At 43.5% G+C, this 23,534-nt stretch overlaps 20 non-coding genes across 20 annotated transcripts; all 20 read right to left on the bottom strand.

The window, feature by feature from the left end:
• Positions 1-12: 12 nt before the first annotated feature.
• On the bottom strand, positions 13-131 carry LOC136724884 (5S ribosomal RNA). Its single transcript, XR_010807308.1, has one exon. It is a non-coding gene; the product is annotated as a 5S ribosomal RNA (ribosomal RNA).
• Positions 132-1,189: 1,058 nt separating this feature from the next.
• Positions 1,190-1,308, bottom strand: LOC136724848 (5S ribosomal RNA). The gene has a single exon (XR_010807275.1). It is a non-coding gene; the product is annotated as a 5S ribosomal RNA (ribosomal RNA).
• Positions 1,309-2,374: 1,066 nt separating this feature from the next.
• On the bottom strand, positions 2,375-2,493 carry LOC136724894 (5S ribosomal RNA). The gene has a single exon (XR_010807317.1). It is a non-coding gene; the product is annotated as a 5S ribosomal RNA (ribosomal RNA).
• Positions 2,494-3,559: 1,066 nt separating this feature from the next.
• On the bottom strand, positions 3,560-3,678 carry LOC136724893 (5S ribosomal RNA). Its single transcript, XR_010807316.1, has one exon. It is a non-coding gene; the product is annotated as a 5S ribosomal RNA (ribosomal RNA).
• Positions 3,679-4,744: 1,066 nt separating this feature from the next.
• On the bottom strand, positions 4,745-4,863 carry LOC136724882 (5S ribosomal RNA). Its single transcript, XR_010807306.1, has one exon. It is a non-coding gene; the product is annotated as a 5S ribosomal RNA (ribosomal RNA).
• Positions 4,864-5,921: 1,058 nt separating this feature from the next.
• On the bottom strand, positions 5,922-6,040 carry LOC136724847 (5S ribosomal RNA). The gene has a single exon (XR_010807274.1). It is a non-coding gene; the product is annotated as a 5S ribosomal RNA (ribosomal RNA).
• A 1,066-nt stretch (positions 6,041-7,106) lies between these two features.
• On the bottom strand, positions 7,107-7,225 carry LOC136724892 (5S ribosomal RNA). The gene has a single exon (XR_010807315.1). It is a non-coding gene; the product is annotated as a 5S ribosomal RNA (ribosomal RNA).
• Positions 7,226-8,291: 1,066 nt separating this feature from the next.
• On the bottom strand, positions 8,292-8,410 carry LOC136724910 (5S ribosomal RNA). The gene has a single exon (XR_010807331.1). It is a non-coding gene; the product is annotated as a 5S ribosomal RNA (ribosomal RNA).
• Positions 8,411-9,476: 1,066 nt separating this feature from the next.
• Positions 9,477-9,595, bottom strand: LOC136724908 (5S ribosomal RNA). Its single transcript, XR_010807330.1, has one exon. It is a non-coding gene; the product is annotated as a 5S ribosomal RNA (ribosomal RNA).
• A 1,066-nt stretch (positions 9,596-10,661) lies between these two features.
• On the bottom strand, positions 10,662-10,780 carry LOC136724891 (5S ribosomal RNA). Its single transcript, XR_010807314.1, has one exon. It is a non-coding gene; the product is annotated as a 5S ribosomal RNA (ribosomal RNA).
• A 1,066-nt stretch (positions 10,781-11,846) lies between these two features.
• On the bottom strand, positions 11,847-11,965 carry LOC136724881 (5S ribosomal RNA). Its single transcript, XR_010807305.1, has one exon. It is a non-coding gene; the product is annotated as a 5S ribosomal RNA (ribosomal RNA).
• A 1,058-nt stretch (positions 11,966-13,023) lies between these two features.
• Positions 13,024-13,142, bottom strand: LOC136724846 (5S ribosomal RNA). Its single transcript, XR_010807273.1, has one exon. It is a non-coding gene; the product is annotated as a 5S ribosomal RNA (ribosomal RNA).
• A 1,066-nt stretch (positions 13,143-14,208) lies between these two features.
• Positions 14,209-14,327, bottom strand: LOC136724890 (5S ribosomal RNA). The gene has a single exon (XR_010807313.1). It is a non-coding gene; the product is annotated as a 5S ribosomal RNA (ribosomal RNA).
• A 1,066-nt stretch (positions 14,328-15,393) lies between these two features.
• LOC136724889 (5S ribosomal RNA) lies at positions 15,394-15,512 on the bottom strand. Its single transcript, XR_010807312.1, has one exon. It is a non-coding gene; the product is annotated as a 5S ribosomal RNA (ribosomal RNA).
• A 1,066-nt stretch (positions 15,513-16,578) lies between these two features.
• On the bottom strand, positions 16,579-16,697 carry LOC136724880 (5S ribosomal RNA). Its single transcript, XR_010807304.1, has one exon. It is a non-coding gene; the product is annotated as a 5S ribosomal RNA (ribosomal RNA).
• A 1,058-nt stretch (positions 16,698-17,755) lies between these two features.
• LOC136724845 (5S ribosomal RNA) lies at positions 17,756-17,874 on the bottom strand. Its single transcript, XR_010807272.1, has one exon. It is a non-coding gene; the product is annotated as a 5S ribosomal RNA (ribosomal RNA).
• A 1,066-nt stretch (positions 17,875-18,940) lies between these two features.
• Positions 18,941-19,059, bottom strand: LOC136724888 (5S ribosomal RNA). Its single transcript, XR_010807311.1, has one exon. It is a non-coding gene; the product is annotated as a 5S ribosomal RNA (ribosomal RNA).
• A 1,066-nt stretch (positions 19,060-20,125) lies between these two features.
• On the bottom strand, positions 20,126-20,244 carry LOC136724906 (5S ribosomal RNA). The gene has a single exon (XR_010807328.1). It is a non-coding gene; the product is annotated as a 5S ribosomal RNA (ribosomal RNA).
• A 1,066-nt stretch (positions 20,245-21,310) lies between these two features.
• On the bottom strand, positions 21,311-21,429 carry LOC136724886 (5S ribosomal RNA). The gene has a single exon (XR_010807310.1). It is a non-coding gene; the product is annotated as a 5S ribosomal RNA (ribosomal RNA).
• Positions 21,430-22,495: 1,066 nt separating this feature from the next.
• LOC136724879 (5S ribosomal RNA) lies at positions 22,496-22,614 on the bottom strand. The gene has a single exon (XR_010807303.1). It is a non-coding gene; the product is annotated as a 5S ribosomal RNA (ribosomal RNA).
• Positions 22,615-23,534: the final 920 nt, after the last annotated feature.

Here is a 23,534-nt window from a genome sequence, read left to right as displayed (position 1 = left end):
AAAAGATGCAAAAGCTTACAGCACCTGGTATTCCCAGGCGGTCTCCCATCCAAGTACTGACCAGGCCCGAGCCTGCTTAGCTTCCGAGATCGGACGAGATCGGGCGTATTCAGGCTAGTATGGCCGTAAGCCAGGGAGGCTGTCCCTGACGCTCTACTTAAAGGGAAGGCAATATCCGTTTCTGCCGCTCATACTTGCAGTTGAACTGTCTCTCTACTCTAAAGTCCGGGACACACCAGCGCGCCGCAGACAGTCCCTGCTAACACGAAACGTTGTGGCAACGTTGTGCGTTAGCTGGGGTGCCACACCAGACCGGAACTATATTTTACAAAACGAACACATTGTCTTGATAATACAGCTGTAATTGAGTGCCTGACACGCCAGTCAAGCGCAATCTTGAGAAGGTGTGCATTTCAATAAGGATTTCAATTGACATGCAGTATGAAACTGAAAGGAGGTTGCATCACTATGATGCATAACATTGCATGTATTGTATTTTCAAGTGTGTGCATTCATCCTGTTGTCATTTTGTTTTGAAAGCAGAAGAATCATTTTTGCTGAGGTTGCTGAGACAAATGTAAACCAGTAAAACATATGAAGAGAAACAAACCTTGAATATAAGTTCAGTTGTTTAAACATTTGACAAACTATGGTGAGGGGGTAAGAAAACACACAAATCCAGCAGCTCCTGTATTTCAATACACCAGAACCCAATATTATTGGCGAGTCGGGTAGTCCATCATCACAGTTCGAGGGCAGGCATCATTTCAGTAATTTCATCCCGTTGCATTCACATCCGTGCCTTGAATGAGATTGAATGTGATCTTTGTTCTCAAGTATGTTCCCAAGTTTTACACTTTCGTGCTTTGCATGAATGGGAATGGAACCGTGTGTGTTGAATGAGGCTCCTTGTGAGCACTGAACTTTGTCCGGTGGAGTTCCTTTTTGTGTTGCTGTAATTGTGTCATTTCTCGATGAGAAAGATTAGGCAACATTTAGTCACTTCTAGCCATGATGCTCAATTTATTTACGAATGTACCCTAGTTACTAGGGACCGTTTACGTAGGAGAACAAGATCTATTGTATGCCTGTGTATTTGGGGAAGTCAAATCTGAAATAATGATGAAATTGCGTGTATCCAAAGTTAAAACTCGTGATTTGTCGCCCTCTGGAGTGTAAAAGATGCAAAAGCTTACAGCACCTGGTATTCCCAGGCGGTCTCCCATCCAAGTACTGACCAGGCCCGAGCCTGCTTAGCTTCCGAGATCTGACGAGATCGGGCGTATTCAGGATAGTATGGCCGTAAGCCAGGGAGGCTGTCCCTGACGCTCTACTTAAAGGGAAGGCAATATCCGTTTCTGCCGTTCATACTTACAGTTGAACTGTCTCTCTACTCTAAAGCCCGGGACACACCAGCGCGCCGCAGACAGTCCCTGCTAACACGCCACGTTGTGGCAACATTGTGGCAACGTTGTGCGTTAGCTGGGGTGACACACCAGACCGGAACTATATTTTACAAAACGAACACATTGTCTTGATAATACAGCTGTAATTGAGTGCCTGACACGCCAGTCAAGCGCAATCTTGAGAAGGTGTGCATTTCAGTAAGGATTTCAATTGACATGCAGTATGAAACTGAAATGAGGTTGCATCACTATGATGCATAACATTGCATGTATTGTATTTTCAAGTGTGTACATTCATCCTGTTGTCATTTTGTTTTGAAAGCAGAAGAATCATTCAACAGGTTGCTGAGACAAATGTAAACCAGTAAAACATATGAAGAGAAACAAACCTTGAATATAAGTTCAGTTGTTTAAACATTTGACAAACTATGGTGAGGGGGTAAGAAAACACACAAATCCAGCAGCTCCTGTATTTCAATACACCAGAACCCAATATTATTGGCGAGTCGGGTAGTCCATCATCACAGTTCGAGGGCAGGCATCATTTCAGTAATTTCATCCCGTTGCATTCACATCCGTGCCTTGAATGAGATTGAATGTGATCTTTGCTCTCAAGTATTTTCCCAAGTTTTACACTTTCGTGCTTTGCATGAATGGGAATGGAACCGTGTGTGTTGAATGAGGCTCCTTGTGAGCACTGAACTTTGTCCGGTGGAGTTCCTTTTTGTGTTGGTGTAATTGTGTCATTTCTCGATGAGAAAGATTAGGCAACATTTAGTCACTTCTAGCCATGATGCTCAATTTATTTACGAATGTACACTAGTTACTAGGGACCGTTTACGTTGGAGAACAAGATCTATTGTATGCCTGTGTATTTGGGGAAGTCAAATCTGAAATAATGATGAAATTGCGTGTATCCAAAGTTAAAACTCGTGATTTGTCGCCCTTTGGTGTGTAAAAGATGCAAAAGCTTACAGCACCTGGTATTCCCAGGGGGTCTCCCATCCAAGTACTGACCAGGCCCGAGCCTGCTTAGCTTCCGAGATCGGACGAGATCGGGCGTATTCAGGCTAGTATGGCCGTAAGCCAGGGAGGCTGTCCCTGACGCGCTACTTAAAGGGAAGGCAATATCCGTTTCTGCCGTTCATACTTACAGTTGAACTGTCTCTCTACTCTAAAGCCCGGGACACACCAGCGCGCCGCAGACAGTCCCTGCTAACACGCCACGTTGTGGCAACATTGTGGCAACGTTGTGCGTTAGCTGGGGTGCCACACCAGACCGGAACTATATATTACAAAACGAACACATTGTCTTGATAAAACAGCTGTAATTGAGTGCCTGACACGCCAGTCAAGCGCAATCTTGAGAAGGTGTGCATTTCAGTAAGGATTTCAATTGACATGCAGTATGAAACTGAAAGGAGGTTGCATCACTATGATGCATAACATTGCATGTATTGTATTTTCAAGTGTGTGCATTCATCCTGTTGTCATTTTGTTTTGAAAGCAGAAGAATCATTCAACAGGTTGCTGAGACAAATGTAAACCAGTAAAACATATGAAGAGAAACAAACCTTGAATATAAGTTCAGTTGTTTAAACATTTGACAAACTATGGTGAGGGGGTAAGAAAACACACAAATCCAGCAGCTCCTGTATTTCAATACACCAGAACCCAATATTATTGGCGAGTCGGGTAGTCCATCATCACAGTTCGAGGGCAGGCATCATTTCAGTAATTTCATCCCGTTGCATTCACATCCGTGCCTTGAATGAGATTGAATGTGATCTTTGCTCTCAAGTATTTTCCCAAGTTTTACACTTTCGTGCTTTGCATGAATGGGAATGGAACCGTGTGTGTTGAATGAGGCTCCTTGTGAGCACTGAACTTTGTCCGGTGGAGTTCCTTTTTGTGTTGGTGTAATTGTGTCATTTCTCGATGAGAAAGATTAGGCAACATTTAGTCACTTCTAGCCATGATGCTCAATTTATTTACGAATGTACACTAGTTACTAGGGACCGTTTACGTTGGAGAACAAGATCTATTGTATGCCTGTGTATTTGGGGAAGTCAAATCTGAAATAATGATGAAATTGCGTGTATCCAAAGTTAAAACTCGTGATTTGTCGCCCTTTGGTGTGTAAAAGATGCAAAAGCTTACAGCACCTGGTATTCCCAGGGGGTCTCCCATCCAAGTACTGACCAGGCCCGAGCCTGCTTAGCTTCCGAGATCGGACGAGATCGGGCGTATTCAGGCTAGTATGGCCGTAAGCCAGGGAGGCTGTCCCTGACGCGCTACTTAAAGGGAAGGCAATATCCGTTTCTGCCGTTCATACTTACAGTTGAACTGTCTCTCTACTCTAAAGCCCGGGACACACCAGCGCGCCGCAGACAGTCCCTGCTAACACGCCACGTTGTGGCAACATTGTGGCAACGTTGTGCGTTAGCTGGGGTGCCACACCAGACCGGAACTATATATTACAAAACGAACACATTGTCTTGATAAAACAGCTGTAATTGAGTGCCTGACACGCCAGTCAAGCGCAATCTTGAGAAGGTGTGCATTTCAGTAAGGATTTCAATTGACATGCAGTATGAAACTGAAAGGAGGTTGCATCACTATGATGCATAACATTGCATGTATTGTATTTTCAAGTGTGTGCATTCATCCTGTTGTCATTTTGTTTTGAAAGCAGAAGAATCATTCAACAGGTTGCTGAGACAAATGTAAACCAGTAAAACATATGAAGAGAAACAAACCTTGAATATAAGTTCAGTTGTTTAAACATTTGACAAACTATGGTGAGGGGGTAAGAAAACACACAAATCCAGCAGCTCCTGTATTTCAATACACCAGAACCCAATATTATTGGCGAGTCGGGTAGTCCATCATCACAGTTCGAGGGCAGGCATCATTTCAGTAATTTCATCCCGTTGCATTCACATCCGTGCCTTGAATGAGATTGAATGTGATCTTTGCTCTCAAGTATGTTCCCAAGTTTTACACTTTCGTGCTTTGCATGAATGGGAATGGAACCGTGTGTGTTGAATGAGGCTCTTTGTGAGCACTGAACTTTGTCCGGTGGAGTTCCTTTTTGTGTTGCTGTAATTGTGTCATTTCTCGATGAGAAAGATTAGGCAACATTTAGTCACTTCTAGCCATGATGCTCAATTTATTTACAAATGTACACTAGTTACTAGGGACCGTTTACGTTGGAGAACAAGATCTATTGTATGCCTGTGTATTTGGGGAAGTCAAATCTGAAATAATGATGAAATTGCGTGTATCCAAAGTTAAAACTTGTGATTTGTCGCCCTTTGGTGTGTAAAAGATGCAAAAGCTTACAGCACCTGGTATTCCCAGGCGGTCTCCCATCCAAGTACTGACCAGGCCCGAGCCTGCTTAGCTTCCGAGATCGGACGAGATCGGGCGTATTCAGGCTAGTATGGCCGTAAGCCAGGGAGGCTGTCCCTGACGCTCTACTTAAAGGGAAGGCAATATCCGTTTCTGCCGCTCATACTTGCAGTTGAACTGTCTCTCTACTCTAAAGTCCGGGACACACCAGCGCGCCGCAGACAGTCCCTGCTAACACGAAACGTTGTGGCAACGTTGTGCGTTAGCTGGGGTGCCACACCAGACCGGAACTATATTTTACAAAACGAACACATTGTCTTGATAATACAGCTGTAATTGAGTGCCTGACACGCCAGTCAAGCGCAATCTTGAGAAGGTGTGCATTTCAATAAGGATTTCAATTGACATGCAGTATGAAACTGAAAGGAGGTTGCATCACTATGATGCATAACATTGCATGTATTGTATTTTCAAGTGTGTGCATTCATCCTGTTGTCATTTTGTTTTGAAAGCAGAAGAATCATTTTTGCTGAGGTTGCTGAGACAAATGTAAACCAGTAAAACATATGAAGAGAAACAAACCTTGAATATAAGTTCAGTTGTTTAAACATTTGACAAACTATGGTGAGGGGGTAAGAAAACACACAAATCCAGCAGCTCCTGTATTTCAATACACCAGAACCCAATATTATTGGCGAGTCGGGTAGTCCATCATCACAGTTCGAGGGCAGGCATCATTTCAGTAATTTCATCCCGTTGCATTCACATCCGTGCCTTGAATGAGATTGAATGTGATCTTTGTTCTCAAGTATGTTCCCAAGTTTTACACTTTCGTGCTTTGCATGAATGGGAATGGAACCGTGTGTGTTGAATGAGGCTCCTTGTGAGCACTGAACTTTGTCCGGTGGAGTTCCTTTTTGTGTTGCTGTAATTGTGTCATTTCTCGATGAGAAAGATTAGGCAACATTTAGTCACTTCTAGCCATGATGCTCAATTTATTTACGAATGTACCCTAGTTACTAGGGACCGTTTACGTAGGAGAACAAGATCTATTGTATGCCTGTGTATTTGGGGAAGTCAAATCTGAAATAATGATGAAATTGCGTGTATCCAAAGTTAAAACTCGTGATTTGTCGCCCTCTGGAGTGTAAAAGATGCAAAAGCTTACAGCACCTGGTATTCCCAGGCGGTCTCCCATCCAAGTACTGACCAGGCCCGAGCCTGCTTAGCTTCCGAGATCTGACGAGATCGGGCGTATTCAGGATAGTATGGCCGTAAGCCAGGGAGGCTGTCCCTGACGCTCTACTTAAAGGGAAGGCAATATCCGTTTCTGCCGTTCATACTTACAGTTGAACTGTCTCTCTACTCTAAAGCCCGGGACACACCAGCGCGCCGCAGACAGTCCCTGCTAACACGCCACGTTGTGGCAACATTGTGGCAACGTTGTGCGTTAGCTGGGGTGACACACCAGACCGGAACTATATTTTACAAAACGAACACATTGTCTTGATAATACAGCTGTAATTGAGTGCCTGACACGCCAGTCAAGCGCAATCTTGAGAAGGTGTGCATTTCAGTAAGGATTTCAATTGACATGCAGTATGAAACTGAAATGAGGTTGCATCACTATGATGCATAACATTGCATGTATTGTATTTTCAAGTGTGTACATTCATCCTGTTGTCATTTTGTTTTGAAAGCAGAAGAATCATTCAACAGGTTGCTGAGACAAATGTAAACCAGTAAAACATATGAAGAGAAACAAACCTTGAATATAAGTTCAGTTGTTTAAACATTTGACAAACTATGGTGAGGGGGTAAGAAAACACACAAATCCAGCAGCTCCTGTATTTCAATACACCAGAACCCAATATTATTGGCGAGTCGGGTAGTCCATCATCACAGTTCGAGGGCAGGCATCATTTCAGTAATTTCATCCCGTTGCATTCACATCCGTGCCTTGAATGAGATTGAATGTGATCTTTGCTCTCAAGTATTTTCCCAAGTTTTACACTTTCGTGCTTTGCATGAATGGGAATGGAACCGTGTGTGTTGAATGAGGCTCCTTGTGAGCACTGAACTTTGTCCGGTGGAGTTCCTTTTTGTGTTGGTGTAATTGTGTCATTTCTCGATGAGAAAGATTAGGCAACATTTAGTCACTTCTAGCCATGATGCTCAATTTATTTACGAATGTACACTAGTTACTAGGGACCGTTTACGTTGGAGAACAAGATCTATTGTATGCCTGTGTATTTGGGGAAGTCAAATCTGAAATAATGATGAAATTGCGTGTATCCAAAGTTAAAACTCGTGATTTGTCGCCCTTTGGTGTGTAAAAGATGCAAAAGCTTACAGCACCTGGTATTCCCAGGGGGTCTCCCATCCAAGTACTGACCAGGCCCGAGCCTGCTTAGCTTCCGAGATCGGACGAGATCGGGCGTATTCAGGCTAGTATGGCCGTAAGCCAGGGAGGCTGTCCCTGACGCGCTACTTAAAGGGAAGGCAATATCCGTTTCTGCCGTTCATACTTACAGTTGAACTGTCTCTCTACTCTAAAGCCCGGGACACACCAGCGCGCCGCAGACAGTCCCTGCTAACACGCCACGTTGTGGCAACATTGTGGCAACGTTGTGCGTTAGCTGGGGTGCCACACCAGACCGGAACTATATATTACAAAACGAACACATTGTCTTGATAAAACAGCTGTAATTGAGTGCCTGACACGCCAGTCAAGCGCAATCTTGAGAAGGTGTGCATTTCAGTAAGGATTTCAATTGACATGCAGTATGAAACTGAAAGGAGGTTGCATCACTATGATGCATAACATTGCATGTATTGTATTTTCAAGTGTGTGCATTCATCCTGTTGTCATTTTGTTTTGAAAGCAGAAGAATCATTCAACAGGTTGCTGAGACAAATGTAAACCAGTAAAACATATGAAGAGAAACAAACCTTGAATATAAGTTCAGTTGTTTAAACATTTGACAAACTATGGTGAGGGGGTAAGAAAACACACAAATCCAGCAGCTCCTGTATTTCAATACACCAGAACCCAATATTATTGGCGAGTCGGGTAGTCCATCATCACAGTTCGAGGGCAGGCATCATTTCAGTAATTTCATCCCGTTGCATTCACATCCGTGCCTTGAATGAGATTGAATGTGATCTTTGCTCTCAAGTATTTTCCCAAGTTTTACACTTTCGTGCTTTGCATGAATGGGAATGGAACCGTGTGTGTTGAATGAGGCTCCTTGTGAGCACTGAACTTTGTCCGGTGGAGTTCCTTTTTGTGTTGGTGTAATTGTGTCATTTCTCGATGAGAAAGATTAGGCAACATTTAGTCACTTCTAGCCATGATGCTCAATTTATTTACGAATGTACACTAGTTACTAGGGACCGTTTACGTTGGAGAACAAGATCTATTGTATGCCTGTGTATTTGGGGAAGTCAAATCTGAAATAATGATGAAATTGCGTGTATCCAAAGTTAAAACTCGTGATTTGTCGCCCTTTGGTGTGTAAAAGATGCAAAAGCTTACAGCACCTGGTATTCCCAGGGGGTCTCCCATCCAAGTACTGACCAGGCCCGAGCCTGCTTAGCTTCCGAGATCGGACGAGATCGGGCGTATTCAGGCTAGTAAGGCCGTAAGCCAGGGAGGCTGTCCCTGACGCGCTACTTAAAGGGAAGGCAATATCCGTTTCTGCCGTTCATACTTACAGTTGAACTGTCTCTCTACTCTAAAGCCCGGGACACACCAGCGCGCCGCAGACAGTCCCTGCTAACAAGCCACGTTGTGGCAACATTGTGGCAACGTTGTGCGTTAGCTGGGGTGCCACACCAGACCGGAACTATATATTACAAAACGAACACATTGTCTTGATAAAACAGCTGTAATTGAGTGCCTGACACGCCAGTCAAGCGCAATCTTGAGAAGGTGTGCATTTCAGTAAGGATTTCAATTGACATGCAGTATGAAACTGAAAGGAGGTTGCATCACTATGATGCATAACATTGCATGTATTGTATTTTCAAGTGTGTGCATTCATCCTGTTGTCATTTTGTTTTGAAAGCAGAAGAATCATTCAACAGGTTGCTGAGACAAATGTAAACCAGTAAAACATATGAAGAGAAACAAACCTTGAATATAAGTTCAGTTGTTTAAACATTTGACAAACTATGGTGAGGGGGTAAGAAAACACACAAATCCAGCAGCTCCTGTATTTCAATACACCAGAACCCAATATTATTGGCGAGTCGGGTAGTCCATCATCACAGTTCGAGGGCAGGCATCATTTCAGTAATTTCATCCCGTTGCATTCACATCCGTGCCTTGAATGAGATTGAATGTGATCTTTGCTCTCAAGTATTTTCCCAAGTTTTACACTTTCGTGCTTTGCATGAATGGGAATGGAACCGTGTGTGTTGAATGAGGCTCCTTGTGAGCACTGAACTTTGTCCGGTGGAGTTCCTTTTTGTGTTGGTGTAATTGTGTCATTTCTCGATGAGAAAGATTAGGCAACATTTAGTCACTTCTAGCCATGATGCTCAATTTATTTACGAATGTACACTAGTTACTAGGGACCGTTTACGTTGGAGAACAAGATCTATTGTATGCCTGTGTATTTGGGGAAGTCAAATCTGAAATAATGATGAAATTGCGTGTATCCAAAGTTAAAACTCGTGATTTGTCGCCCTTTGGTGTGTAAAAGATGCAAAAGCTTACAGCACCTGGTATTCCCAGGGGGTCTCCCATCCAAGTACTGACCAGGCCCGAGCCTGCTTAGCTTCCGAGATCGGACGAGATCGGGCGTATTCAGGCTAGTAAGGCCGTAAGCCAGGGAGGCTGTCCCTGACGCGCTACTTAAAGGGAAGGCAATATCCGTTTCTGCCGTTCATACTTACAGTTGAACTGTCTCTCTACTCTAAAGCCCGGGACACACCAGCGCGCCGCAGACAGTCCCTGCTAACAAGCCACGTTGTGGCAACATTGTGGCAACGTTGTGCGTTAGCTGGGGTGCCACACCAGACCGGAACTATATATTACAAAACGAACACATTGTCTTGATAAAACAGCTGTAATTGAGTGCCTGACACGCCAGTCAAGCGCAATCTTGAGAAGGTGTGCATTTCAGTAAGGATTTCAATTGACATGCAGTATGAAACTGAAAGGAGGTTGCATCACTATGATGCATAACATTGCATGTATTGTATTTTCAAGTGTGTGCATTCATCCTGTTGTCATTTTGTTTTGAAAGCAGAAGAATCATTCAACAGGTTGCTGAGACAAATGTAAACCAGTAAAACATATGAAGAGAAACAAACCTTGAATATAAGTTCAGTTGTTTAAACATTTGACAAACTATGGTGAGGGGGTAAGAAAACACACAAATCCAGCAGCTCCTGTATTTCAATACACCAGAACCCAATATTATTGGCGAGTCGGGTAGTCCATCATCACAGTTCGAGGGCAGGCATCATTTCAGTAATTTCATCCCGTTGCATTTACATCCGTGCCTTGAATGAGATTGAATGTGATCTTTGCTCTCAAGTATTTTCCCAAGTTTTACACTTTCGTGCTTTGCATGAATGGGAATGGAACCGTGTGTGTTGAATGAGGCTCCTTGTGAGCACTGAACTTTGTCCGGTGGAGTTCCTTTTTGTGTTGGTGTAATTGTGTCATTTCTCGATGAGAAAGATTAGGCAACATTTAGTCACTTCTAGCCATGATGCTCAATTTATTTACGAATGTACACTAGTTACTAGGGACCGTTTACGTTGGAGAACAAGATCTATTGTATGCCTGTGTATTTGGGGAAGTCAAATCTGAAATAATGATGAAATTGCGTGTATCCAAAGTTAAAACTCGTGATTTGTCGCCCTTTGGTGTGTAAAAGATGCAAAAGCTTACAGCACCTGGTATTCCCAGGGGGTCTCCCATCCAAGTACTGACCAGGCCCGAGCCTGCTTAGCTTCCGAGATCGGACGAGATCGGGCGTATTCAGGCTAGTATGGCCGTAAGCCAGGGAGGCTGTCCCTGACGCGCTACTTAAAGGGAAGGCAATATCCGTTTCTGCCGTTCATACTTACAGTTGAACTGTCTCTCTACTCTAAAGCCCGGGACACACCAGCGCGCCGCAGACAGTCCCTGCTAACACGCCACGTTGTGGCAACATTGTGGCAACGTTGTGCGTTAGCTGGGGTGCCACACCAGACCGGAACTATATATTACAAAACGAACACATTGTCTTGATAAAACAGCTGTAATTGAGTGCCTGACACGCCAGTCAAGCGCAATCTTGAGAAGGTGTGCATTTCAGTAAGGATTTCAATTGACATGCAGTATGAAACTGAAAGGAGGTTGCATCACTATGATGCATAACATTGCATGTATTGTATTTTCAAGTGTGTGCATTCATCCTGTTGTCATTTTGTTTTGAAAGCAGAAGAATCATTCAACAGGTTGCTGAGACAAATGTAAACCAGTAAAACATATGAAGAGAAACAAACCTTGAATATAAGTTCAGTTGTTTAAACATTTGACAAACTATGGTGAGGGGGTAAGAAAACACACAAATCCAGCAGCTCCTGTATTTCAATACACCAGAACCCAATATTATTGGCGAGTCGGGTAGTCCATCATCACAGTTCGAGGGCAGGCATCATTTCAGTAATTTCATCCCGTTGCATTCACATCCGTGCCTTGAATGAGATTGAATGTGATCTTTGCTCTCAAGTATGTTCCCAAGTTTTACACTTTCGTGCTTTGCATGAATGGGAATGGAACCGTGTGTGTTGAATGAGGCTCTTTGTGAGCACTGAACTTTGTCCGGTGGAGTTCCTTTTTGTGTTGCTGTAATTGTGTCATTTCTCGATGAGAAAGATTAGGCAACATTTAGTCACTTCTAGCCATGATGCTCAATTTATTTACAAATGTACACTAGTTACTAGGGACCGTTTACGTTGGAGAACAAGATCTATTGTATGCCTGTGTATTTGGGGAAGTCAAATCTGAAATAATGATGAAATTGCGTGTATCCAAAGTTAAAACTTGTGATTTGTCGCCCTTTGGTGTGTAAAAGATGCAAAAGCTTACAGCACCTGGTATTCCCAGGCGGTCTCCCATCCAAGTACTGACCAGGCCCGAGCCTGCTTAGCTTCCGAGATCGGACGAGATCGGGCGTATTCAGGCTAGTATGGCCGTAAGCCAGGGAGGCTGTCCCTGACGCTCTACTTAAAGGGAAGGCAATATCCGTTTCTGCCGCTCATACTTGCAGTTGAACTGTCTCTCTACTCTAAAGTCCGGGACACACCAGCGCGCCGCAGACAGTCCCTGCTAACACGAAACGTTGTGGCAACGTTGTGCGTTAGCTGGGGTGCCACACCAGACCGGAACTATATTTTACAAAACGAACACATTGTCTTGATAATACAGCTGTAATTGAGTGCCTGACACGCCAGTCAAGCGCAATCTTGAGAAGGTGTGCATTTCAATAAGGATTTCAATTGACATGCAGTATGAAACTGAAAGGAGGTTGCATCACTATGATGCATAACATTGCATGTATTGTATTTTCAAGTGTGTGCATTCATCCTGTTGTCATTTTGTTTTGAAAGCAGAAGAATCATTTTTGCTGAGGTTGCTGAGACAAATGTAAACCAGTAAAACATATGAAGAGAAACAAACCTTGAATATAAGTTCAGTTGTTTAAACATTTGACAAACTATGGTGAGGGGGTAAGAAAACACACAAATCCAGCAGCTCCTGTATTTCAATACACCAGAACCCAATATTATTGGCGAGTCGGGTAGTCCATCATCACAGTTCGAGGGCAGGCATCATTTCAGTAATTTCATCCCGTTGCATTCACATCCGTGCCTTGAATGAGATTGAATGTGATCTTTGTTCTCAAGTATGTTCCCAAGTTTTACACTTTCGTGCTTTGCATGAATGGGAATGGAACCGTGTGTGTTGAATGAGGCTCCTTGTGAGCACTGAACTTTGTCCGGTGGAGTTCCTTTTTGTGTTGCTGTAATTGTGTCATTTCTCGATGAGAAAGATTAGGCAACATTTAGTCACTTCTAGCCATGATGCTCAATTTATTTACGAATGTACCCTAGTTACTAGGGACCGTTTACGTAGGAGAACAAGATCTATTGTATGCCTGTGTATTTGGGGAAGTCAAATCTGAAATAATGATGAAATTGCGTGTATCCAAAGTTAAAACTCGTGATTTGTCGCCCTCTGGAGTGTAAAAGATGCAAAAGCTTACAGCACCTGGTATTCCCAGGCGGTCTCCCATCCAAGTACTGACCAGGCCCGAGCCTGCTTAGCTTCCGAGATCTGACGAGATCGGGCGTATTCAGGATAGTATGGCCGTAAGCCAGGGAGGCTGTCCCTGACGCTCTACTTAAAGGGAAGGCAATATCCGTTTCTGCCGTTCATACTTACAGTTGAACTGTCTCTCTACTCTAAAGCCCGGGACACACCAGCGCGCCGCAGACAGTCCCTGCTAACACGCCACGTTGTGGCAACATTGTGGCAACGTTGTGCGTTAGCTGGGGTGACACACCAGACCGGAACTATATTTTACAAAACGAACACATTGTCTTGATAATACAGCTGTAATTGAGTGCCTGACACGCCAGTCAAGCGCAATCTTGAGAAGGTGTGCATTTCAGTAAGGATTTCAATTGACATGCAGTATGAAACTGAAATGAGGTTGCATCACTATGATGCATAACATTGCATGTATTGTATTTTCAAGTGTGTACATTCATCCTGTTGTCATTTTGTTTTGAAAGCAGAAGAATCATTCAACAGGTTGCTGAGACAAATGTAAACCAGTAAAACATATGAAGAGAAACAAACCTTGAATATAAGTTCAGTTGTTTAAACATTTGACAAACTATGGTGAGGGGGTAAGAAAACACACAAATCCAGCAGCTCCTGTATTTCAATACACCAGAACCCAATATTATTGGCGAGTCGGGTAGTCCATCATCACAGTTCGAGGGCAGGCATCATTTCAGTAATTTCATCCCGTTGCATTCACATCCGTGCCTTGAATGAGATTGAATGTGATCTTTGCTCTCAAGTATTTTCCCAAGTTTTACACTTTCGTGCTTTGCATGAATGGGAATGGAACCGTGTGTGTTGAATGAGGCTCCTTGTGAGCACTGAACTTTGTCCGGTGGAGTTCCTTTTTGTGTTGGTGTAATTGTGTCATTTCTCGATGAGAAAGATTAGGCAACATTTAGTCACTTCTAGCCATGATGCTCAATTTATTTACGAATGTACACTAGTTACTAGGGACCGTTTACGTTGGAGAACAAGATCTATTGTATGCCTGTGTATTTGGGGAAGTCAAATCTGAAATAATGATGAAATTGCGTGTATCCAAAGTTAAAACTCGTGATTTGTCGCCCTTTGGTGTGTAAAAGATGCAAAAGCTTACAGCACCTGGTATTCCCAGGGGGTCTCCCATCCAAGTACTGACCAGGCCCGAGCCTGCTTAGCTTCCGAGATCGGACGAGATCGGGCGTATTCAGGCTAGTATGGCCGTAAGCCAGGGAGGCTGTCCCTGACGCGCTACTTAAAGGGAAGGCAATATCCGTTTCTGCCGTTCATACTTACAGTTGAACTGTCTCTCTACTCTAAAGCCCGGGACACACCAGCGCGCCGCAGACAGTCCCTGCTAACACGCCACGTTGTGGCAACATTGTGGCAACGTTGTGCGTTAGCTGGGGTGCCACACCAGACCGGAACTATATATTACAAAACGAACACATTGTCTTGATAAAACAGCTGTAATTGAGTGCCTGACACGCCAGTCAAGCGCAATCTTGAGAAGGTGTGCATTTCAGTAAGGATTTCAATTGACATGCAGTATGAAACTGAAAGGAGGTTGCATCACTATGATGCATAACATTGCATGTATTGTATTTTCAAGTGTGTGCATTCATCCTGTTGTCATTTTGTTTTGAAAGCAGAAGAATCATTCAACAGGTTGCTGAGACAAATGTAAACCAGTAAAACATATGAAGAGAAACAAACCTTGAATATAAGTTCAGTTGTTTAAACATTTGACAAACTATGGTGAGGGGGTAAGAAAACACACAAATCCAGCAGCTCCTGTATTTCAATACACCAGAACCCAATATTATTGGCGAGTCGGGTAGTCCATCATCACAGTTCGAGGGCAGGCATCATTTCAGTAATTTCATCCCGTTGCATTCACATCCGTGCCTTGAATGAGATTGAATGTGATCTTTGCTCTCAAGTATTTTCCCAAGTTTTACACTTTCGTGCTTTGCATGAATGGGAATGGAACCGTGTGTGTTGAATGAGGCTCCTTGTGAGCACTGAACTTTGTCCGGTGGAGTTCCTTTTTGTGTTGGTGTAATTGTGTCATTTCTCGATGAGAAAGATTAGGCAACATTTAGTCACTTCTAGCCATGATGCTCAATTTATTTACGAATGTACACTAGTTACTAGGGACCGTTTACGTTGGAGAACAAGATCTATTGTATGCCTGTGTATTTGGGGAAGTCAAATCTGAAATAATGATGAAATTGCGTGTATCCAAAGTTAAAACTCGTGATTTGTCGCCCTTTGGTGTGTAAAAGATGCAAAAGCTTACAGCACCTGGTATTCCCAGGGGGTCTCCCATCCAAGTACTGACCAGGCCCGAGCCTGCTTAGCTTCCGAGATCGGACGAGATCGGGCGTATTCAGGCTAGTATGGCCGTAAGCCAGGGAGGCTGTCCCTGACGCGCTACTTAAAGGGAAGGCAATATCCGTTTCTGCCGTTCATACTTACAGTTGAACTGTCTCTCTACTCTAAAGCCCGGGACACACCAGCGCGCCGCAGACAGTCCCTGCTAACACGCCACGTTGTGGCAACATTGTGGCAACGTTGTGCGTTAGCTGGGGTGCCACACCAGACCGGAACTATATATTACAAAACGAACACATTGTCTTGATAAAACAGCTGTAATTGAGTGCCTGACACGCCAGTCAAGCGCAATCTTGAGAAGGTGTGCATTTCAGTAAGGATTTCAATTGACATGCAGTATGAAACTGAAAGGAGGTTGCATCACTATGATGCATAACATTGCATGTATTGTATTTTCAAGTGTGTGCATTCATCCTGTTGTCATTTTGTTTTGAAAGCAGAAGAATCATTCAACAGGTTGCTGAGACAAATGTAAACCAGTAAAACATATGAAGAGAAACAAACCTTGAATATAAGTTCAGTTGTTTAAACATTTGACAAACTATGGTGAGGGGGTAAGAAAACACACAAATCCAGCAGCTCCTGTATTTCAATACACCAGAACCCAATATTATTGGCGAGTCGGGTAGTCCATCATCACAGTTCGAGGGCAGGCATCATTTCAGTAATTTCATCCCGTTGCATTCACATCCGTGCCTTGAATGAGATTGAATGTGATCTTTGCTCTCAAGTATGTTCCCAAGTTTTACACTTTCGTGCTTTGCATGAATGGGAATGGAACCGTGTGTGTTGAATGAGGCTCTTTGTGAGCACTGAACTTTGTCCGGTGGAGTTCCTTTTTGTGTTGCTGTAATTGTGTCATTTCTCGATGAGAAAGATTAGGCAACATTTAGTCACTTCTAGCCATGATGCTCAATTTATTTACAAATGTACACTAGTTACTAGGGACCGTTTACGTTGGAGAACAAGATCTATTGTATGCCTGTGTATTTGGGGAAGTCAAATCTGAAATAATGATGAAATTGCGTGTATCCAAAGTTAAAACTTGTGATTTGTCGCCCTTTGGTGTGTAAAAGATGCAAAAGCTTACAGCACCTGGTATTCCCAGGCGGTCTCCCATCCAAGTACTGACCAGGCCCGAGCCTGCTTAGCTTCCGAGATCGGACGAGATCGGGCGTATTCAGGCTAGTATGGCCGTAAGCCAGGGAGGCTGTCCCTGACGCTCTACTTAAAGGGAAGGCAATATCCGTTTCTGCCGCTCATACTTGCAGTTGAACTGTCTCTCTACTCTAAAGTCCGGGACACACCAGCGCGCCGCAGACAGTCCCTGCTAACACGAAACGTTGTGGCAACGTTGTGCGTTAGCTGGGGTGCCACACCAGACCGGAACTATATTTTACAAAACGAACACATTGTCTTGATAATACAGCTGTAATTGAGTGCCTGACACGCCAGTCAAGCGCAATCTTGAGAAGGTGTGCATTTCAATAAGGATTTCAATTGACATGCAGTATGAAACTGAAAGGAGGTTGCATCACTATGATGCATAACATTGCATGTATTGTATTTTCAAGTGTGTGCATTCATCCTGTTGTCATTTTGTTTTGAAAGCAGAAGAATCATTTTTGCTGAGGTTGCTGAGACAAATGTAAACCAGTAAAACATATGAAGAGAAACAAACCTTGAATATAAGTTCAGTTGTTTAAACATTTGACAAACTATGGTGAGGGGGTAAGAAAACACACAAATCCAGCAGCTCCTGTATTTCAATACACCAGAACCCAATATTATTGGCGAGTCGGGTAGTCCATCATCACAGTTCGAGGGCAGGCATCATTTCAGTAATTTCATCCCGTTGCATTCACATCCGTGCCTTGAATGAGATTGAATGTGATCTTTGTTCTCAAGTATGTTCCCAAGTTTTACACTTTCGTGCTTTGCATGAATGGGAATGGAACCGTGTGTGTTGAATGAGGCTCCTTGTGAGCACTGAACTTTGTCCGGTGGAGTTCCTTTTTGTGTTGCTGTAATTGTGTCATTTCTCGATGAGAAAGATTAGGCAACATTTAGTCACTTCTAGCCATGATGCTCAATTTATTTACGAATGTACCCTAGTTACTAGGGACCGTTTACGTAGGAGAACAAGATCTATTGTATGCCTGTGTATTTGGGGAAGTCAAATCTGAAATAATGATGAAATTGCGTGTATCCAAAGTTAAAACTCGTGATTTGTCGCCCTCTGGAGTGTAAAAGATGCAAAAGCTTACAGCACCTGGTATTCCCAGGCGGTCTCCCATCCAAGTACTGACCAGGCCCGAGCCTGCTTAGCTTCCGAGATCTGACGAGATCGGGCGTATTCAGGATAGTATGGCCGTAAGCCAGGGAGGCTGTCCCTGACGCTCTACTTAAAGGGAAGGCAATATCCGTTTCTGCCGTTCATACTTACAGTTGAACTGTCTCTCTACTCTAAAGCCCGGGACACACCAGCGCGCCGCAGACAGTCCCTGCTAACACGCCACGTTGTGGCAACATTGTGGCAACGTTGTGCGTTAGCTGGGGTGACACACCAGACCGGAACTATATTTTACAAAACGAACACATTGTCTTGATAATACAGCTGTAATTGAGTGCCTGACACGCCAGTCAAGCGCAATCTTGAGAAGGTGTGCATTTCAGTAAGGATTTCAATTGACATGCAGTATGAAACTGAAATGAGGTTGCATCACTATGATGCATAACATTGCATGTATTGTATTTTCAAGTGTGTACATTCATCCTGTTGTCATTTTGTTTTGAAAGCAGAAGAATCATTCAACAGGTTGCTGAGACAAATGTAAACCAGTAAAACATATGAAGAGAAACAAACCTTGAATATAAGTTCAGTTGTTTAAACATTTGACAAACTATGGTGAGGGGGTAAGAAAACACACAAATCCAGCAGCTCCTGTATTTCAATACACCAGAACCCAATATTATTGGCGAGTCGGGTAGTCCATCATCACAGTTCGAGGGCAGGCATCATTTCAGTAATTTCATCCCGTTGCATTCACATCCGTGCCTTGAATGAGATTGAATGTGATCTTTGCTCTCAAGTATTTTCCCAAGTTTTACACTTTCGTGCTTTGCATGAATGGGAATGGAACCGTGTGTGTTGAATGAGGCTCCTTGTGAGCACTGAACTTTGTCCGGTGGAGTTCCTTTTTGTGTTGGTGTAATTGTGTCATTTCTCGATGAGAAAGATTAGGCAACATTTAGTCACTTCTAGCCATGATGCTCAATTTATTTACGAATGTACACTAGTTACTAGGGACCGTTTACGTTGGAGAACAAGATCTATTGTATGCCTGTGTATTTGGGGAAGTCAAATCTGAAATAATGATGAAATTGCGTGTATCCAAAGTTAAAACTCGTGATTTGTCGCCCTTTGGTGTGTAAAAGATGCAAAAGCTTACAGCACCTGGTATTCCCAGGGGGTCTCCCATCCAAGTACTGACCAGGCCCGAGCCTGCTTAGCTTCCGAGATCGGACGAGATCGGGCGTATTCAGGCTAGTATGGCCGTAAGCCAGGGAGGCTGTCCCTGACGCGCTACTTAAAGGGAAGGCAATATCCGTTTCTGCCGTTCATACTTACAGTTGAACTGTCTCTCTACTCTAAAGCCCGGGACACACCAGCGCGCCGCAGACAGTCCCTGCTAACACGCCACGTTGTGGCAACATTGTGGCAACGTTGTGCGTTAGCTGGGGTGCCACACCAGACCGGAACTATATATTACAAAACGAACACATTGTCTTGATAAAACAGCTGTAATTGAGTGCCTGACACGCCAGTCAAGCGCAATCTTGAGAAGGTGTGCATTTCAGTAAGGATTTCAATTGACATGCAGTATGAAACTGAAAGGAGGTTGCATCACTATGATGCATAACATTGCATGTATTGTATTTTCAAGTGTGTGCATTCATCCTGTTGTCATTTTGTTTTGAAAGCAGAAGAATCATTCAACAGGTTGCTGAGACAAATGTAAACCAGTAAAACATATGAAGAGAAACAAACCTTGAATATAAGTTCAGTTGTTTAAACATTTGACAAACTATGGTGAGGGGGTAAGAAAACACACAAATCCAGCAGCTCCTGTATTTCAATACACCAGAACCCAATATTATTGGCGAGTCGGGTAGTCCATCATCACAGTTCGAGGGCAGGCATCATTTCAGTAATTTCATCCCGTTGCATTCACATCCGTGCCTTGAATGAGATTGAATGTGATCTTTGCTCTCAAGTATTTTCCCAAGTTTTACACTTTCGTGCTTTGCATGAATGGGAATGGAACCGTGTGTGTTGAATGAGGCTCCTTGTGAGCACTGAACTTTGTCCGGTGGAGTTCCTTTTTGTGTTGGTGTAATTGTGTCATTTCTCGATGAGAAAGATTAGGCAACATTTAGTCACTTCTAGCCATGATGCTCAATTTATTTACGAATGTACACTAGTTACTAGGGACCGTTTACGTTGGAGAACAAGATCTATTGTATGCCTGTGTATTTGGGGAAGTCAAATCTGAAATAATGATGAAATTGCGTGTATCCAAAGTTAAAACTCGTGATTTGTCGCCCTTTGGTGTGTAAAAGATGCAAAAGCTTACAGCACCTGGTATTCCCAGGGGGTCTCCCATCCAAGTACTGACCAGGCCCGAGCCTGCTTAGCTTCCGAGATCGGACGAGATCGGGCGTATTCAGGCTAGTAAGGCCGTAAGCCAGGGAGGCTGTCCCTGACGCGCTACTTAAAGGGAAGGCAATATCCGTTTCTGCCGTTCATACTTACAGTTGAACTGTCTCTCTACTCTAAAGCCCGGGACACACCAGCGCGCCGCAGACAGTCCCTGCTAACAAGCCACGTTGTGGCAACATTGTGGCAACGTTGTGCGTTAGCTGGGGTGCCACACCAGACCGGAACTATATATTACAAAACGAACACATTGTCTTGATAAAACAGCTGTAATTGAGTGCCTGACACGCCAGTCAAGCGCAATCTTGAGAAGGTGTGCATTTCAGTAAGGATTTCAATTGACATGCAGTATGAAACTGAAAGGAGGTTGCATCACTATGATGCATAACATTGCATGTATTGTATTTTCAAGTGTGTGCATTCATCCTGTTGTCATTTTGTTTTGAAAGCAGAAGAATCATTCAACAGGTTGCTGAGACAAATGTAAACCAGTAAAACATATGAAGAGAAACAAACCTTGAATATAAGTTCAGTTGTTTAAACATTTGACAAACTATGGTGAGGGGGTAAGAAAACACACAAATCCAGCAGCTCCTGTATTTCAATACACCAGAACCCAATATTATTGGCGAGTCGGGTAGTCCATCATCACAGTTCGAGGGCAGGCATCATTTCAGTAATTTCATCCCGTTGCATTTACATCCGTGCCTTGAATGAGATTGAATGTGATCTTTGCTCTCAAGTATTTTCCCAAGTTTTACACTTTCGTGCTTTGCATGAATGGGAATGGAACCGTGTGTGTTGAATGAGGCTCCTTGTGAGCACTGAACTTTGTCCGGTGGAGTTCCTTTTTGTGTTGGTGTAATTGTGTCATTTCTCGATGAGAAAGATTAGGCAACATTTAGTCACTTCTAGCCATGATGCTCAATTTATTTACGAATGTACACTAGTTACTAGGGACCGTTTACGTTGGAGAACAAGATCTATTGTATGCCTGTGTATTTGGGGAAGTCAAATCTGAAATAATGATGAAATTGCGTGTATCCAAAGTTAAAACTCGTGATTTGTCGCCCTTTGGTGTGTAAAAGATGCAAAAGCTTACAGCACCTGGTATTCCCAGGGGGTCTCCCATCCAAGTACTGACCAGGCCCGAGCCTGCTTAGCTTCCGAGATCGGACGAGATCGGGCGTATTCAGGCTAGTATGGCCGTAAGCCAGGGAGGCTGTCCCTGACGCGCTACTTAAAGGGAAGGCAATATCCGTTTCTGCCGTTCATACTTACAGTTGAACTGTCTCTCTACTCTAAAGCCCGGGACACACCAGCGCGCCGCAGACAGTCCCTGCTAACACGCCACGTTGTGGCAACATTGTGGCAACGTTGTGCGTTAGCTGGGGTGCCACACCAGACCGGAACTATATATTACAAAACGAACACATTGTCTTGATAAAACAGCTGTAATTGAGTGCCTGACACGCCAGTCAAGCGCAATCTTGAGAAGGTGTGCATTTCAGTAAGGATTTCAATTGACATGCAGTATGAAACTGAAAGGAGGTTGCATCACTATGATGCATAACATTGCATGTATTGTATTTTCAAGTGTGTGCATTCATCCTGTTGTCATTTTGTTTTGAAAGCAGAAGAATCATTCAACAGGTTGCTGAGACAAATGTAAACCAGTAAAACATATGAAGAGAAACAAACCTTGAATATAAGTTCAGTTGTTTAAACATTTGACAAACTATGGTGAGGGGGTAAGAAAACACACAAATCCAGCAGCTCCTGTATTTCAATACACCAGAACCCAATATTATTGGCGAGTCGGGTAGTCCATCATCACAGTTCGAGGGCAGGCATCATTTCAGTAATTTCATCCCGTTGCATTCACATCCGTGCCTTGAATGAGATTGAATGTGATCTTTGCTCTCAAGTATGTTCCCAAGTTTTACACTTTCGTGCTTTGCATGAATGGGAATGGAACCGTGTGTGTTGAATGAGGCTCTTTGTGAGCACTGAACTTTGTCCGGTGGAGTTCCTTTTTGTGTTGCTGTAATTGTGTCATTTCTCGATGAGAAAGATTAGGCAACATTTAGTCACTTCTAGCCATGATGCTCAATTTATTTACAAATGTACACTAGTTACTAGGGACCGTTTACGTTGGAGATCAAGATCTATTGTATGCCTGTGTATTTGGGGAAGTCAAATCTGAAATAATGATGAAATTGCGTGTATCCAAAGTTAAAACTTGTGATTTGTCGCCCTTTGGTGTGTAAAAGATGCAAAAGCTTACAGCACCTGGTATTCCCAGGCGGTCTCCCATCCAAGTACTGACCAGGCCCGAGCCTGCTTAGCTTCCGAGATCGGACGAGATCGGGCGTATTCAGGCTAGTATGGCCGTAAGCCAGGGAGGCTGTCCCTGACGCTCTACTTAAAGGGAAGGCAATATCCGTTTCTGCCGCTCATACTTGCAGTTGAACTGTCTCTCTACTCTAAAGTCCGGGACACACCAGCGCGCCGCAGACAGTCCCTGCTAACACGAAACGTTGTGGCAACGTTGTGCGTTAGCTGGGGTGCCACACCAGACCGGAACTATATATTACAAAACGAACACATTGTCTTGATAATACAGCTGTAATTGAGTGCCTGACACGCCAGTCAAGCGCAATCTTGAGAAGGTGTGCATTTCAGTAAGGATTTCAATTGACATGCAGTATGAAACTGAAAGGAGGTTGCATCACTATGATGCATAACATTGCATGTATTGTATTTTCAAGTGTGTGCATTCATCCTGTTGTCATTTTGTTTTGAAAGCAGAAGAATCATTCTTGCTGAGGTTGCTGAGACAAATGTAAACCAGTAAAACATATGAAGAGAAACAAACCTTGAATATAAGTTCAGTTGTTTAAACATTTGACAAACTATGGTGAGGGGGTAAGAAAACACACAAATCCAGCAGCTCCTGTATTTCAATACACCAGAACCCAATATTATTGGCGAGTCGGGTAGTCCATCATCACAGTTCGAGGGCAGGCATCATTTCAGTAATTTCATCCCGTTGCATTCACATCCGTGCCTTGAATGAGATTGAATGTGATCTTTGCTCTCAAGTATGTTCCCAAGTTTTACACTTTCGTGCTTTGCATGAATGGGAATGGAACCGTGTGTGTTGAATGAGGCTCCTTGTGAGCACTGAACTTTGTCCGGTGGAGTTCCTTTTTGTGTTGCTGTAATTGTGTCATTTCTCGATGAGAAAGATTAGGCAACATTTAGTCACTTCTAGCCATGATGCTCAATTTATTTACGAATGTACCCTAGTTACTAG

The sequence above is a fragment of the Amia ocellicauda genome, unplaced genomic scaffold (assembly GCF_036373705.1).
Source record: "Amia ocellicauda isolate fAmiCal2 unplaced genomic scaffold, fAmiCal2.hap1 HAP1_SCAFFOLD_196, whole genome shotgun sequence".
Classification (NCBI taxonomy): Eukaryota; Metazoa; Chordata; class Actinopteri; order Amiiformes; family Amiidae; genus Amia; species Amia ocellicauda.
This window is presented reverse-complemented; position numbering and strand designations above follow the sequence as displayed.